Source organism: Podarcis erhardii, assembly GCF_964252035.2.
Source record: "Podarcis erhardii genome assembly, chromosome: 16".
Lineage (NCBI taxonomy): Eukaryota > Metazoa > Chordata > Lepidosauria > Squamata > Lacertidae > Podarcis > Podarcis erhardii.
Window position 1 is genome coordinate 29,102,331 of NC_138514.1, and position 12,975 is coordinate 29,115,305.

The window sequence follows — 12,975 nt, forward strand, 5'->3', positions numbered from 1 at the left end:
GGTGTTGTTGGACTACAGCTCCCTTCACCCCTGGCCATTGGCTGTTCTGGCTGGAGGCTGATGGGAGTTGAAGTCCAACAATATCTCCAGGGCCACAGGTTCCACCTCCATTCAGATATAGCCTGTAACAGCACGATGCCTTCAGCAGTGAGTGCCTAATGCCCTGAGGGTATTTACTTGAGATTTTTTGTTATGGTGGGTGGGTGACTTGCAAGCTTTTGTCCCTATTCTTGTACGCGAAGTTAAATGTTAGGTGCTTTGATGTGCCTTTGCGCAATTCTTACCTCGGCTAAACTTCCAATCCCCTGCCAATTTTCTGAATTGCATTTAATCCGCCTGAAGACGACAACAAGAAACTGCTGCAATTTTGTCCACGGCCAAAATCTTCCGAAGCAATTTCGGCTTCCTCAACGTAGCTTTCTAATCTGATCCCCGTCCATATGGCTCACATTAAACCTGACCATGATGAGAAAACTGAGAACGATAAACCGCCCAATGAAAACGGAAAACGCTGTGAATGAAACGAGGTGAGACAAGCAGCAAACAAAACGTTGACATGTGGGAATGCTTCTGTTCAGATTCTAGTCACTCCATTCTATCTCCCTAATTCTACCTGGTTTTCCTCCCCCTGCCAAAAAAAGGACGTTCAAGAGCCACTGGGCATGCTCAGTGCTTACTGGGATATTTTTTGGGGGGGGGGTGTCTCCCCCATGGCAAATTTTGTTTTCAGCTTCTGCAAGCCTGGGGGGTTCACTGCCAATATCTCTCTAGTCCTCTGGAGCCCTGCCTTTCCTCTTGCCCATCCCTCTGTTACAGTTCAGACCAGTTTCTCCCAATCTGATGCCCTCCAGATGTGGTTGCAGTCCAGCGCCCATCAGCATGGTCAATGAATTGGGGATAATGAGAGATTTGTTGATTGATCAATTGCATTTATATCCCACCTTGTTTCTCTCGGGAGCTCAAGGCAGCGTTAGAAACTCACATATATAAGCAAATCACAAAATGACAAATATATATAAGCACATATATAAGCACATATATAAGCAAATCACAAAATTGGGAAAATGATTGCTTGTACATGAGAGCATGAGCAAAGTTCTTATTGTTACAGGGTGATTTCATAGCTAGAAGCATCCTTGGAGCATGAACAGCGCGTGAACAGCTCGTGCTGTCCTATATGATTGGCTAACGTGGCATGGCCTGATGCTCGTATGGTCTAGTGCGAAGGTCCTTATCTGCTTGCTAGAACAAATTGCTTGGTTGGTACTTTGTATCTTTCTGATTTCACACAATAAAAGCTGTGCTGCATGAGCCCTAGAAGCAGCCATATTTCGGAACCTATTATGGTGTGAGACTGATTTTTCCTTGGATGCCGAGCTGTAACTCGACAATTGGTGCCCCGTGTGACTGCCTTCGGACTTCACGTTGTTTTATTCAGCACTCACCTACACGTCGTTCATCCACGTAGTGGATCCCTGGTGAGTGCTCCCGTGTGATTTCTTTCGGACTTCATGCTGTTTTACAACGTTCAGCCTCACCTCGCCCGGCAGGGCTGCAGACGCGTCGTTCATCCACGTAGTGGATCCCCGGTGAGAGCTCCCGTGTGAATGTGATTCTGGACTACGTTACGGACTTATCAGCACTTATCTCCGCCCGGACAGGGCAAAAGGCGCCTCCCTCATCCTCCTAAGGATCCCTCCGGTAAGTGCTCCCTGCTCTTTTTGCAACTCTTGCAATCATGGGAAAGTCTCTCTCTGCACCACAGAAAAAATTTTTTAAAGACCTTAAATTCCTTTTGGCCAGTAACAACCTTGCTGTTCAGAAAGCTGACCTTAAGTCCCTTATAAAAGCCCTGGACACTCACTGTCCCTGGTTCCCCCAGGACGGAAATTGGGAGTTAGACGATTGGAAAAAAATTGGACACTTCTTTCAAAATCATCCTCAGATTGATGTCAAAGTTTTGCATGCCTGGTGTAAAGTCTACAAAGCTATGTCGAGCTTAACTCCTGCAAATATCCTCCTGGCTGCCTCATTGCCTGTTTCACCTGCCCTTTTGGCTCCTCCTTTGCCTCTGCATCCCACGTTGCCTTCTTCGAATCCTCCGGTTTATGTCCCTCCGAAGCCCCCACCTCCTCTGCCCAAGGCATCTGGCACCGCTTCCACCCCACTTCAAGAGGCCCTTCGAGCGGCTGCTCCGTTGCTGGCCTTTGATTCTACAACTCCTAATCTCTTTCCTGTGATTGCTCCTGCCGCCCCGGGGGGAGGCCCAGCCCGGCACGAACAGTTTGATTTGAGATTCATAAAGGAAGCTTTGTCTTCTGTACCTGATGACAAAAATGAGCGAGATGGCCGTTGGGGCAGCGTCAGACAGGATCCTACAGAGCCTTCTGGACAATTTGTCGATCGCTTGTATAACACCCTTAAACGGCAAGTTCAGGACGTGGCAGCCCAAGAAGTGATTGTCCGCCAGCTTGCGTTTGATAATGCGAATGAGGACTGTAAGCAAGCACTACGCCCTTTGATGACAACTCCCAATATAGCCATTGCAGATATGCTTAGAGCCTGCCAATCGGTGGGGACTGATTGCCTGCTAGCCACGGCTTTGTCCACCACCGTGTCTCAGAATTCTGCCAAGGATAAAACCTGTTTTGGATGTGGCGAAGTGGGTCATTTTCATGTGCAGTGCAGATCTATCGCACAGCAATGTCACCCCAGCACAAAGTGCCCCATCTTTGATACAGGCCAGGACTTGTCAATTTTATGAAGCACATCTTAGATCTCACACTGGCCACCCTGGGTATTTGGCAGAAAGGATTTTACGCCTGCTGAACTTCACTTCGTCTTCGCCCAAGGAGACACCAGCGCCTTGCAACCGCATTTTACGCTGTCTGCCTGTGGGAATCTGCCTTCTGACCTCAACCCGCCCTGCAGCTGGAGACATCGCCATATTGACGTGCCCTGGATGGAGTCACCTTCTACAGCTGTTCCAGTGTTTGCCGGCACGTTGAAAGGCCATCTTCGTCTCTACTTTTTCCCTGGGACGCCACTTCAACCACCAAATATCATGACAGTTTTGCTGCTTCTTGTTTGGGAACTGAGCCTGGCTTTGAAGGATGCCCTCGCCGGACCGGCATCGCTTGGATTTTACCCCCCAGATCTCTTCTTCTTTTCTCCTCCCTCAGGAGTCCTGCCCCATGGTGTGTTCCCCTGAGCATGTACAGAAAGCTGTCTTGGAACTATTGTGGACTGTTGGCAGGACAGGGGGTGAGGAGGTTTCAGTGTGTTCCAGTTGTTTCATTCTTGTGCTTTGGCATGGTTCCCGGACAGAAAGCAAGTTGCAATGTGGTTCTTTAGCAGGGCCTGAGAAGACAATGGGCTCTGTTCTCTGCCTTGTTGCAATCTTTTTATTTACAGCAAATGGGCTCCTGTATCTGCAGGAATGGCTGTGTGGCTTCTCCTGGTTTGTGGTTTTTACATGCCAATAATCGAGCCACGAAATATCACGCAGGTTGCTCGGAAACAGCTATTGGAATAATTTACCATTCTCACCCTTATTGCCCCCCCGAGCAACCAATATGGCATCGTCCTGAGTGGCCCCACAATTCCACTTCACACGGATGGAGCCTCTCCGTGAACTTTGTAAAACGCCGCTTTCGTCGTGCTGCTTTTTTGCAGAAGGCCAGGAGGCCTGAACTTTATCATCAGATTTGGACTAACAATACTTACGTTAGAGACATTAATCATTTTGCTTCTATGCTTAACCTTTCTGATTGTTGGATGTGTATGCATATCCCTCCTCAATCAAAAAGATCTGGCATTCTATTACATGGTATTCCTATAAATGCTTCATATAAGATTAGCAATAATATGAAGGACAATCGCATAAGTTTACCTCCTGTATTTCTATCGCTTGTAGAATTAGCTCCTTATTGTTTTCATTTTAATCACAATAGCAAAAAATTTTTAGGTCATTATCCATATTGTAATTGGACACATGAATACATTAATGGATCTTCTTGTTTTCTTAATGTTACAACCATGAGTGGCAGACCAAAGGTTTTAATTAATAATGTCACAACTTACATGACCTATGAACAACAAGCTGCGTGTAGTGACTTTTATGTTTGGTTCGACTGGATGAGAAAGAGCAGCAGAACTACATGTTTGCTTCAATCTGATTTATGGTTATTTTGTGGCACACGTGCCTACAAAGAAATCCCCTCTGCCTTTTCTGGTACCTGCACGTTAGGTATAGTAGTACCCTTGGTATATAAAATAGATAAGCTCCCAGCGGTCCGTTTGCGTAACAGAAGGGAAGTACTATCACCTATTTCTCAATATACAGGAACGGCCATCTCTAGGTCCCTTCTGCCTTCTTTAGGTGCAGCCATGAATTACCGTGATTTGCATAAATTGGCAAACTGGACAGAAAATTTGTTTAATTCCACCATTTTGGCTTTAAAAATGATTAACAAAGAAATATCAGAAATAAGAAATGTAGTTCTTCAACATCATTATGCTTTAGATGTGATCCTTGCTTCTAAAGGTGGAATTTGTGCCTTAATTCATTCTCATTGCTGCATGTATATAACTGATCAATCGACCAATATCTCTGCTACTATTGATCATATGGAACAAATGATAGCCCATAATCCTTTGAATCCACCTGAAGGTTTTGATCCATGGGAATGGTTGTCTTCTTGGTTACCTAATGGATTATGGTTAAGAAAAATATTATTGATTGTAATTGCATGCATTGCTGGCTTCATTATGGTGTGTTGTTGCATTCAATGCATACCCTCTTTGATTTCCCAATGCACTGCATGGTGGTACCGACCACGGCCTACCACAGGGGTTACAAGAGGAATTTATGTTGCAAAGTGTAGACGCTTAGGCAATGAAGTGAATGATTTGGACTAATGGTCCCTCTTTTCCTCTAATAATATAAACAAAAAAGGGGATATGTGGGAAAATGATTGCTTGTACATGAGAGCATGAGCAAAGTTCTTATTGTTACAGGGTGATTTCATAGCTAGAAGCATCCTTGGAGCATGAACAGCGCGTGAACAGCTCGTGCTGTCCTATATGATTGGCTAACGTGGCATGGCCTGATGCTCGCATGGTCTAGTGCGAAGGTCCTTATCTGCTTGCTAGAACAAATTGCTTGGTTGGTACTTTGTATCTTTCTGATTTCACACAATAAAAGCTGTGCTGCATGAGCCCTAGAAGCAGCCATATTTCGGAACCTATTATGGTGTGAGACTGATTTTTCCTTGGATGCCGAGCTGTAACTCGACAGTTTTCAGCTTCTGCAAGCCTGGGGGGTTCACTGCCAATATCTCTCTAGTCCTCTGGAGCCCTGCCTTTCCTCTTGCCCATCCCTCTGTTACAGTTCAGACCAGTTTCTCCCAATCTGATGCCCTCCAGATGTGGTTGCAGTCCAGCGCCCATCAGCATGGTCAATGAATTGGGGATAATGAGAGATTTGTTGATTGATCAATTGCATTTATATCCCACCTTGTTTCTCTCGGGAGCTCAAGGCAGCGTTAGAAACTCACATATATAAGCAAATCACAAAATGACACCTTATTACCTGGGTTAAGGCCGCCGCAATGGAATTTCTAGGTGCCTTTTTTTAAACAATGAAATATTATTAATTTCATTTCTATACCGCTTTATATTTTAAAGAAAAACCATCTCAGAGCGGTTTGCAACACATTAAAACATCAAATGAAACAATCCAGAATAAAACAAATTCAAGCTTCAAGTCAGCCACACCCTCTTAACCTACCTCACAGGGCCGTCACGAGGATTAACTGAGGCAGGGGGCTGAACCATGTACTCCAGGCATAGGTAAACTTGGCCCTCCAGATGTTATGGGACTACAACTCCCATCATCCCTAGCTAACAGAACAAGTGGTCAGGGATGATGGGAATTGTAGTCTCAAAACATCTGGAGGGCCGAGTTTGCCTATGCCTATTGTACTCTGGAGAAAAAGGTGGGAGATAACTGCAGTAAATAAGCCCTTCTGCTTACCTGCTTTAAAAAGTTGGAGGAGCCAGCCAGATGAAGAAGTCAGTTGCCAACCTGGCATTCAGAGTTCTCCACATGGTCGCAATTGGACCCGCGCCAGTAGCAAAACGTGCCTGGCTAATTTCTAACACTGGCTCAAGGTGACATACGTGGTTCTCCCCATTCTCATTTAATTCTCACAACCAGTGCTTCCCCTCCTAAAAAAACGTTTAGGGGTACTCTCATTTTGAATCAAGAAAATCACCATTTTATAGTTCAAATTGGGGAAAATAAATACAGTAAGTGGTTTTCCCCATCCTCATTTAATTCCCACAACAGCCCTGTGAGGTAGGTGGCTGGCCCAAGGTCACCCAGTGAGCTTCATGGCTGAGTAGGGATTTGAACTCTGGTCTTCCGGGTCCTAGCGCAATTCTCTAACCACTACTCCACACCACATTGTAGCCCAGCGTCTTCTGGAGGACTTGGGGAAGGCTGCTTCGTAGCAGAGGTGGGTATACTTTTCTGTGGGATTTACTGTGATGCCTCCATGGGGCTCACAGTGTGGTCTTTTCAGTGTCAGGCAAAGACCTATTTATTTTCCCCACAGAGGTCTAACAAACAATCCTTCTTCCCTCTGGGAATTGTAGCTCTGTGAGGGGGATAGGGGCCTTCAAACAACTCTCAGCACCAAGCAACAAATGGCAGCCCCCAGGATTCTTTGGGGGGAGCCATGACTGTTTAAAGTGGTACAAAACTACTTCAGATATGCAGCGCAGATGGGACCCAGTGGGGGGAATGTACAAGCCAGAGTGTCCAGGGACACCAGATACTATACCACTTCCAGGTCCAAGAAGCACAATCAGGTCATGCACAGATTAGGTTCCCACAATGCAAGGCCAATATATTGGAGGGCAAGCCCAGATATGGAAGGTTGGGCAGAGGTCAAACAGGCAAAGCAGCGATAGCACCCTGGATAGCTCCAAGTAGGTCTTTATTTAGATATGGCAGGCTTCTGGTGGTGCAAAAGGTAGGGCCCAAAACAGTGGATTCAAATTACAAGAAAGGACATTTGGATTGTAAGATCTGTTTTAGAGTAGAACGGGCTATCTTGGAAGGTGGCGGATTTTCCTTCACTGGAAGTTTTTAAGCAGAGGCTGTGTGGCCATCTGCCATGGCTGCTTTAGCTGAAATTCCTGCATTGCATGGGGTTCGGCTGGATGACTCATGGGGTCCCTTCCAGCTCTACAATTCTATGAATGCAAATCCAGCAACCAGCCCACTCAGACTGAGGCTTAAATAGCCCTGCGGCTTCCTCTGTGTTGATGGAGGGCACCTGGTTAGAGAAAGCCCGGTTTGTGTCATACAGTGGTACCTCTGGTTACGTACTTAATTCGTTCTGGAGGTCCGTTCTTAACCTGAAACTGTTCTTAACCTGAAGCACTGCTTTAGCTAATGGGGCCTCCCGCCACCGTGCGATTTCTGTTCTCATCCTGAAGCAAAGTTCTTAACCCGAGGTACTATTTCTGGGTTAGCGGAGTCTGTAACTGTTATGTACTGAAGTTCTCACCCTGGGCCAGTAGGGGGATACTGTAGATAGTTATGCAAATGAAGGATTGAAAGTGACGTTCAGTGATTGGATAGTTTGTATGCAAATGAAGGATCGAAAGTGACGTTCAGTGATTGGATAGTTTTAGAAAGTTGCAACAGTTACGCTGTTCTGGAGCTCTATATAAGCAGGCTGACTGAGCTCTTCAGTTCAGTTCTATTCTGGCCTCTGAATAAACAAGAGCTGTTAAAGAATCGTTGTGTCGTCTGATATGTTCACCCACAACATAACAGTAACCTGAAGCATATGTAACCTGAAGCGCATATAACCTGAGGTACCACTGTAATAAACGTCATTCGGCTTCAAAACGAAACAAGGCATCCCCCTCTGGCTAGTCTTTAAAGAGGACTTTGTTTAGAGCTGCCTGCTGATTTAAAGACCCCCCCCCCCCCCGATTAACTTGAACCTTTTAAATGATTCATCTGTGAAATGCAACATAAACTCGCGTATCACCAAGATGATAGCGCTGTGCCCTTTTGAAGACATTGAAGGACGCAAGATACTTATCTCACAAAAGAAACTGAATGATTGTTTTAAATATACATTGAAGGTCACTACATTCTTCTTGCAGGGGAAGCCGGGCAGTAGCTGTATGGTTTGTTGTGGAGTAAGGTCACAGACATGACTTCAGGGCTTCTTGAGTATTTTGTGGGATTTGAGCAAATACTGGCCTCCTTCCAGCAACTTCTCCAGCCAAGCTAGTGCCAAATGTATTATTCTGCTTTCCTTTGGACCACATCAGTGAAGCTGGGGGGAGGGTCTTTTCACCTGGGCAGCCCAGGCCTTCCATACACACTGCCCAGGTTTGCGCCCCGGAGAAGTCACTTCAGAGCTGCAAACATGGGTTTGCAATAATAACAATAACAATAACAATAACAATAACAATAACAATAACAATAATAATAGTATCCTGCCCACATCACTGGGTTTCCCCATCCACTTAAAGTGATCTTTAAGTGCTCTGTCACTCTGGAACAGAATTTCCCGAACTTCAGTCTCCAGCTGTTTTTAGACTACAATTCCCATCACCTCTGACCACTGGTTCTTGGACGATGGGAGTTGTAGTCCAAAAAACAGCTGGAGACCCACGGTCGGCAAGCCCTTGCTCTACACAGAGAGTTTGCTGTTTGGAAAGTGACAGTGAAAGGCACTTACAAGTGTGAGATGAACAAATGATTAATGGGAATTAATCTAAAAAACGGTGACCAACATATAAGAAGCTCTGTGCGTTTCTGACATATAAACGCATCCCCAATGAGTTGTTGTTAACTCATCTGGATACATGACTAAGTTTTTCACTTTTATAACTGCATCACTCCTGCTTCTATTACATTGTGTTTTATTATAGCCAATCTACTTCTAATTATTAGAATCAGCTATTCTTCAAAACATCAACACCATACTGAACATTTGGGAGAGAATGATTTCTCTGGCAATGTATTATAAATGGGCACCATATTTCCACAAATCTGTTCTCTTGATCTGATGTAGTAGGTTAGTTTTGACATTGAAGCTAATTCCCAGAGCTTCTTGATCTACTCACCAGCCAGGGGCAGTTTCAGGGCTTCCATTTCTGAGCAGTCCCCCATTCTTGCTGCCATAACCCTATGGGTTAATTCTGTGCTTCCCCTATTTATTTAATGGGAATCATAGTTTAGAAACAAAATAAAAGGGTGTAGTCTTGCACCTTATTGTAATATTTCAGATATTGATTTTTTTAATCCAGTGCAAGAAACATTTGCTGATTGTAGCAAGAGGCCGTTTCAGATACAGTAAAATGCTTTTTGGCACAGACACAAATAGGCTGTCCATTCAAAACGCAATCAAAATAATACAAAACGCCAAGCATTAATACTTCCTGTGGATGCTGTTAGGGATCCCTTCACAATCTTGTGACGTTGTGATCAGGGCTGGAGTTTGGTAAACTTTCATAATATGGTGCCCTGTGCAAGGCCCAAATGGATCTTTTCAATTTTGCGCCCCCTCAGCTCAGCACCCTGTGTGAGGGAATGGCCCGCACCACCCTAAATCTGGCGCTGTTGTGATTGGATTAGACCTAAGACCAAGAGAGCCAGCGTGGTGTAGTGGTTAGAGTGGTGCGAGACCAGGGTTCAAATCCCCACTCAGCCACTGAGCCATTTGGGTGAGACCTCTCTCTCTGCCTAACCAACCTTGCCGGGTGGTTGTAAGAAAGGCAGACACACCCTCTCCAAGAGGTACAGCAACTGGCCTTTCAGCAGGACTTCTGAAGCTCCAGGCCTGGGAGAACTTCACCATTAAAGGCTCAGCGGCAAACCAAGTCTATGGTCTTGCTCCCCAAACCTGTCCCTACTTTGCACTCTGCTAAAAAATAAATAAAATAAAATCCACAGTGTGGAGGGCATGTTGAATTCGTCCACTTTCAACCTCCAAAAATGAGGGGTCCTAAAAAGTTGCAACGTGACTTGGGAATTCAAAAGGTATTTTGAATAAAGATATAAATTAATATAATTTAGCTTTGCTTGGAAAGTCACATGTGTGTGCATAGAAATAATTAAAGGTGATCAGCAAGTATTTGCACTTCTTCTTCTTCTTCTTCTTCTTCATTACAGTACCTGACATTTCCAGAAAGGAAAATTAAAGTGCTTTGGTTTCCCCAAAGCGGTTTCGGTGCATCTTCCAACACACAAAGCTAAATCTTCTCCAGTCGTAAAAAAACAACTGCAGGTTTGAATTCCCCACACCCCAAAACATATTTTTAAGACAGCTCGCTGGGGGGGCGGGGAAGCAATGCAAACATGAGTTTCACCCCCTCAAAAGGACGCGCCGAGCCTTTTTGCCGCCCTCCCGCCTCAGTTCCGCTGCAGCGCCGGCCCGCGAGAAACGCAGAGACGGCGGCGCCGGCGCCTAGACCCAACCTTGTGCGCCTGCCTTGGTGAAAACAGCTGGAGCGCCCCTCCCGCCTCCCGCTCGGCTCCTTCCCCTTTTGTTCGCCTGCAAAGCGGCGCGAAGGCAGCAGCGGCGGCGGAGAGCTCTGCTTCTGCGCGCATCTCGCGCAGGGGACCCGCGAGAGCCCGCTGGGCCGCCCCCTCTTGCTGCTTCCCCCGCGGAGCCGAGACTCATGCAGGGAGGCGGCGCGGACGCTCCTTCGCAGCAGCAGGCGCCCCGTCCTCGCCGGCGTCGCCTTTTGTCCACGCGCCCCGTTTCTCCTCCTTGTGACTTGGATGCAGCGAGCCTGCATCCGAAGGGAGTGGCTGGCTGCTGGTGCTGCTGCTGCTGCTGCCACCAGGATTATTACAGCTGTTTCTGTTTGAGGGAGCAGGCGGCCTAGAATCAGCCCCGCCGAGGCCGGATCCTTCCCTCTGCAAAAAAAAAAAAGGGGCGGAAAAAAGGAAGAAGCAAGCTTGCACAGTCAGAAGAAAGGAGGTAAGCCCACCCAGTGCAGGAGGAAGGAGGGAGGCTGGGATTCAAAAGGGAGACCTTCTTCAGGGTGGCTGCCTTTGCTGAGACAGCAACAAAGGAGGGGATGGAGGGGTGGGATGCAGTTTGTGGGCTGGAGGGTGGAAGGAGAGAGGGGGGGGGAGGCATGCAGAGGGTTGGGGAGGGGACTGCTTCTGGTTGGGGGCTTGGGGGGGGAGGGAGGGGGAGAGATCTGCAGATCCACCCCCAATTGGAAAATATCTGAGCATCCATCAGGAAAGGTTTGCTGCGCCAGCCCTTCCTTGGCAACGGATTCTATCCGAGGCTGTTTGGCACCTTCCAAACATGCACACATGCACCCCCCCCCCAAGGGCTGGTCGTTGTCCTTGGGTGCAAGGGAGGGAAAGCAGGGCTCTTGTTATTGTGGGGTGCGTTTTGCGTGAGGGGGCACCTGTGAGAACCAAGCTTTGGGATATTCGACATATTTCCCCTTCCTCCTCTCCCCAGGTTTGGAGGGTGAGGTTAAAATGACAGATTGCAGCGGAGGACGAAGAATGTTGACGGGAACACACTTTAAAAAATGAGGATTATAATGTAATAATTAATGCGGCTTCTCCATCTTGGGAAAAGCTGTTCTGCACACACAGGCACACCATCTGCGAACGGCCGCCTGGCTCTGGTTGTTCATCTTGCAGGGATGGAGCTGTTAGCTAAGGATGCCCTGTGTTGACAACTGCTTTTGAGTGGACTTGGCAAGAGAGGAGGGGCTGGGAAAGAGTGACAGTTGTGTTTGGGCATCTTTGGTACCAGGGATGGAGCACACCATGTGTGTGTGTTGTTTCTGAGTAGCTGCAGAATGCTTTCCCCTTCACTGCTAACAAGCTTGGGGGCAGTTCACTTCATTCATCTACAGACCATTGCCTGACCGATTTGCAGCTTGGAGGGTGTGACTATGGGATGGACTCCTATTTTTTTTTAAAAACGTGGCTGAAGTATTGCAGCAGCTCTGCCTGGCTTGCCTCATTCATATGTGCAAGTCACCCCTCGATGTGGTAGTCACCAAGCCATGAGCCAGCCTTGTAGTCACTTCCGACTGCTTTATGGAGTGAGGCAATGGGCTTCCAGGTGAGAGGGCATGAACTCCTGGAAGGATTGACTTGGAGCTGGGGTTACTACTTCTTCTCTTTTCTTTTTTGAATGACACTCTGGGTGGCATCCATGTTTGCACATTGGTGAGGAAGGCCCAGGGGTCAAACCCTGTTCAGCTGGGTGAATACTTCAGGCCTCGGTTCCCCAGCTGCAAAATGGGTGCAGTAGCTGTGTCATAAGAGTCCATTTGTTTAAGCAGCTCCTACCTGAAGTCTGTTCTAGGTGTTTTAAGGTAAAGGGACCCCTGACCATTAGGTCCAGTCGTGACCGACTCTGGGGTTGCAGCGCTCATCTCGCTTTATTGGCTGAGGGAGCCGGCGTACAGCTTCCGGGTCATGTGGCCAGCATGACTAAGCCGCTTCTGGCGAACCAGAGCAGCACACAGAAACGCCGTTTACCTTCCTGCCGGAGCGGTACCTATTTATCTATTTGCACTTTGACGTGCTTTCGAACTGCTAGGTTGCCAGGAGCAGGGACCGAGCAATGGGAGCTCACCCTGTCGCGGGGATTCGAACCGCTGACCTTCTGATCGGCAAGTCCTAGGCTCTGTGGTTTAACCCACAGCGCCACCCGCGTTCCTTCTAGGTGCTTTAACTATGTGTAAAAAAACTATGTGCTTTAAAATGTGTTTAAAAAAAGAAAGTGAGAGGGGTAAAGAAGAAATTATAATCAATGGAATCCGTGAGGTTCTCATTCTGCTGCCATGAATAATTTTTAAAACAAGGACCCTTCTGGTGTTAATGGATGCAACGCCCATCACCCATGGGTCATTTTGGCTCGGGCTGATGGGAGTTGGAGTCCAGCAGTA

General features: G+C 47.0%; 1 protein-coding gene and 1 long non-coding RNA gene across 4 annotated transcripts in view; both read left to right on the plus strand.

Moving 5' to 3' along the window:
• Positions 1 to 3,410: 3,410 nt before the first annotated feature.
• Positions 3,411 to 4,747, plus strand: LOC309331488. Its single transcript, XR_014151877.1, has 2 exons — positions 3,411 to 4,029; positions 4,382 to 4,747. It is a non-coding gene; the product is annotated as an uncharacterized lncRNA (long non-coding RNA).
• Positions 4,748 to 10,548: 5,801 nt separating this feature from the next.
• CLIP2 (CAP-Gly domain containing linker protein 2) overlaps positions 10,549 to 12,975 on the plus strand; it is a 77,868-nt gene continuing 75,441 nt past the window's right edge. The window contains exon 1 of one of the 3 annotated variants that reach the window (XR_014151831.1): positions 10,549 to 11,024. The gene's annotated coding sequence lies outside the window, so the exon portion shown is untranslated. The remainder of the gene's footprint in view (positions 11,025 to 12,975) is intronic. The other 2 variants (XM_081843481.1, XM_081843484.1) reach the window with 2 other exon arrangements.